This window comes from Engystomops pustulosus, chromosome 4 (genome assembly GCF_040894005.1).
Source record: "Engystomops pustulosus chromosome 4, aEngPut4.maternal, whole genome shotgun sequence".
Taxonomy (NCBI): Eukaryota; Metazoa; Chordata; class Amphibia; order Anura; family Leptodactylidae; genus Engystomops; species Engystomops pustulosus.
Window position 1 is genome coordinate 53,920,072 of NC_092414.1, and position 4,620 is coordinate 53,924,691.

Genomic DNA, 4,620 nt, shown 5'->3' on the forward strand with positions numbered 1-4,620 from the left:
TTTGTGCCTCTGTTTTCTATCTACAGGTAGACAAGGTATACTTGTATACTATATTTATATTGTATCATATATATTACACAAAAAACAAAGGTGGCTCTCCAGGCTCAAAGTGAAAATCAAGTGGATTTATTCATACAACACTGCACCTACTGAAGGTTTTGTCAAGCATTTAGTGTTACTTTCAAACGCTTAGAGGAAGTGCCCGTTTTTCACGCGTGTTTTCTGCGCGTGCTTTTGACGTGCAGAACTTGCATTGCACTCTGACCCATTGTAATCAATGGGTCTTTTCAGACTTGCATTTTTTTTTCACACGCACAGTTTTTTTTTTTAACGTGCGTTTAAATCTCGGCATGCTCTACTTTAGCAAGTCACGCATGTGAAAAACGCACCATACGAGTCTATGGAGATGCATCAAAAACGCATTGCACTTTGAGACACATGCAAGTGCAATGCGTTTTTCACGCATCAATTGTCATAGAAAAGATAGAGCTCAGTCCTGAGTCCATTTCACACGCATTATCTGCGCGTGAAAGATGCATTTAAAACGCGTGTGAAAAGCTGAGACACTGAACAAACTCTGACTGAAAACTGATTGCACTCTGATGCAAAATGCGTGTTTTTCACTGACCAAACCGTGATCGCTCCCTGATCAGACTCTGACGTGATCTGCAACGCAAGTGTGGAAGGGGCCTAAGTGTTGAAAGGCATTTGTGGAACAGGTTTCTCCTTTAAATTCAAGTTTGCTCATTCAGTTCATGTCTTGTACTTAACAAAACTGCACCTAAAACCACCTCGTATTGATTGTGATGAAGTTGTAACGTTGTGACGTTTTTTTGATGCGTTTTTGTCGCATTCCAAAGGCTTCAGCCTTGATCGCATGTCAAGGTTACATTGCGTTACAGATGCAGTTGAAACATAATGTAACCTCAGCATGTGATCAAGGCTGAAGCCTTTTTGAATGCATCAAAAAAGCAACGCATCGTGTGAACACGCCCTTACAAATGAGAACTAAACCCATTTAACATTTAGCCCCGCAAGTGCTTACAGGGTAAGCCATATCCATACACAGCAGGTACATGCACAATGATTGAGGATACTGATTGGAGAGAACATACAAACTCTTTGCAGATGTTGATCCGCACTGCAAGGCCGTAATGCTAACCACTGAGCTGTCCATCAATCTCCTATCATCTATCTCCTATAAAATTCTCACATATTACATTATTTTACGATACTAAAGGGAGCCTCTTGCTGACTATGACTGGTCATAAAATAGTTTTATTTTTGGGCCCCACTTTTAGTTTTAACCAAGGCCCCTCTTTGTCTAGAACCGACCCTGCCCGTAATTGTATTGACCCATAGAATAAAGATAACATCATTACTAGTCTATGGTGAACACAAACAAAATTTTTTTTTAAGAAAATGTAGTACAGAATTGATGCTTTTCTACTCCTGCCCTTAAAAAAAAAAAAAAAAAAAAAAGTTCCTACATTTTCAACAATAAGGGATACCAACCCCAAAATCACATGGTCCCAATAACAAAAAAGCGAAAAATTTTATAGCAAACAGAAGTGGCTAATGAGAGAACTAAAATCTTGGCAGCTGCAGGGCGCTCCTTCCCGTCTGCGTCTCGCTGTGCCGGCCACATGTGGGGGGTCTCTGTACTCTGGAGAAATTGCATAACAAATTGTATGATGGGTTTTTTTTTATATCTTTTGTAAATATGAAGGCTAAATGAAAGTATAACCAACAACATTTTTCTAAATTTCACCTCCATTTTGATGTAATTACTATGAAGAACTCAAGGGATTAACAATCTTCCTAAAAGCTGTTTCTTATAGTTTGAGGGGGGCAGATTTGAAAATGAATTGATTATATAAGGGGGTGTTTAATGCTAAATATTTAAAATTTCATTCAAAACAGTATTTATTCCCAAAATAGTCAATTCTGAAAATGCAGAAAATTAATATTTGATTTGTAAGTTGCGTTACATCAAAATTATCCAGACATTTCAAAAAATATGAAAATGTAAAGTCGACAAATGGGAAATGTTATTCAGAAACTTATTTAGGTGGTAAATCTATCTGCCTGAAAACGCAATGAATTCGAATTTTGAAAATTTTGCAACTTTTTCAAAAAATTCATATTTTTTTTTCTTTTTTTTTTGTAAATATACGCAAAACTTATCAGGCAACATTTACCACTAAAATGAAGTACTACAAGTGGGGAAAAAACAATCTCGGAATCACTTTGATAAGTAACAGTGTTCAAAAGTTATAACCATATAAAGCGACGCAAGTCAGAATCCAAAAAAATGGGGCTGAGCCTTAAGATACAAAATGGCTGCGTCTTTAAGGGGTTAAAGGTATATTCCTATTTATTTATTTCCCAAATTATTGTTGTTATGATGAAAAAGTTATACTATTTTCCAATATACTTTCTGTATGAATTCCTTAGTTTTCTAGATCTCTGCTTGCTGTTATTCTATGGAAAGCTTTTATGTTTACTTCTAGTGGACTGACATCTGACCATGGTCACACAGGTGCACGGCTCGTTATATCACAGAAAGTATATTGGAATGTTGTAAAACTTTATCATAAATAGAATAACATCAATTTTCAATTTGCTGTAATGGGAATAGCCCTTTAAGGGTAAATGTAATGAAACCTATAAAAATTAAGTATTGCAGTTATCGTACCATCTCTAAGAATTTAGGTGAGGTGTCATTTGGTGCAAACAGTGAAACATGTAAACACTACATTAGAAATTGGTGCAAATGCATTTTTTCATTAAAATCCCTGCATTTGAATTTTTTTTCCCAGTACACGAAATGGAATCTTAAATACCGTCACTAGGAAGTACAATTCTATTCTATCCCTTATACAGCCCTGTAAACTGAAATATAGCAAAGTTATGGATTTTTGGAGGTGGGAGTGCACCACACAAAAAAGGGCTATGGTGTTACGGGGTTAGAGGTGTTAAAACATAACTAAACCATATACGTATATACTCATGTATAAGCCGAGTTTTTTAGCACAAAAAATGTGCTGAAAAACGTCCCCTCAGCTTATACACGAGTCAATACTTAATATATATACTTAAAAAATATTTTAAAAATAATAAACTTACCCTCCGGTGGCCCCCGACGTGCAGCGCTGCTCCCCCGACGTCCGTGCGGGTCCTCTTCTGGCTTCCGCGCCCGTCTTCTTGCTTCTCTAACTTCGTGGCAGGCGCCGCCATGTTTTTCTTCCAGGCGGCGCCTAGTATGACGTCCGCAGCGGCGCGTCATACTAGGCGCCATCCGGGGGAGAACAGTGGGGGGGTCTGTGACCAATGCATTTCCCTACCTCGGCTTATACTCAAGTCAATAGGTTTTCCCGTTTTTTGATGGTAAAATTAGGGGTCTTGGCTTATACTCGAGTATATACAGTACATTTATAAACTGTTATTTGGAAATGAAATCCGTCAATACGAAGCCAGCAAGAAAGTGGCGCAATTTCTTTTTTTTGTCAATTTTACTGCATTCTAGCTTCCCAGGACATTGCATGGAATATTAAATACAGAAATGGGGTGTTCCAATAAAGACCCTTGTATCCACAAAATATATTACTTCTGATCACTTTATTTCTGCATTAATCTTTCAGTAAATATGTGTTTGCAGCCACTAGGGTGCATTATAACACAACTGGATCAGCAAAAAGCTTGTGCACTTGAGAGCAGAGCATCTCTCTCCTTGCTCTGTTACCAAACACCGGGCATTTAAAACCTATTGACAAAAAGGACATGACACTATGGGAACATTTAGGGTACATTCAGAAGCCCAGGTGAGCACAGGGTCGGGAGGAGGAGGGGGAAACACTTCACCCCTCCTCTCTCCATAGGCAGACAAGCAGCCGCCTGACTCGGTAATGGTGCAGGAGCCGTAGAAGTCTATGGGGGCTGTTATATGGTCACAAATCATACATTTGTAAATTTAAAGGAAATCTACCATTTGCTTTTTTGCAGTATGAACCAAACATACCTTGAGAATGCTGTAGCTACACTGATGTATAAATATATCTGGTTAAATCCCTGAATTGAGTGGCTTTGCTGAAAAAACAATTATAAAATCATGATAATGAGGCTCTGTCACTCTGTGTCTGCTCCAGCACTTCTCCTTTTACCCCAATTATGCACTGCTCCAGAGAATGATGTAATCACTGTACCCTGAAATCTACAGCAGCTTCTAACCAGCAGACGTTAAAGTTCTGGAGTTTCAGGTGCAGGAGATGCACATATTTCTTGAATCAGCAAATTTTTTATTAATGTTGAAATTAAAGGTGCACGGCTTATTACAGTCACAGAGAGTAATCAGAGCTGTGTGTTATAACAAGCCGTGCACCTGTGTGATCATGGTCAGATTTCTGTCCACTGGATGTAAACATAGAAGCTTTCTATAACAGGACAGCAAGCAGAGATGTAGAAAACTGTGAGGAATTGATACAGAAAGTATATTGAAACATTTTAGAACTTTTTATAGTACAAACAATAACATTAATTTGCTGAAACGGGAATGCCCTTTTAAGGTGTCATGGTCATAGTATTAAAATGTTTTAACATTATTTTTTATAGGGCACTGTA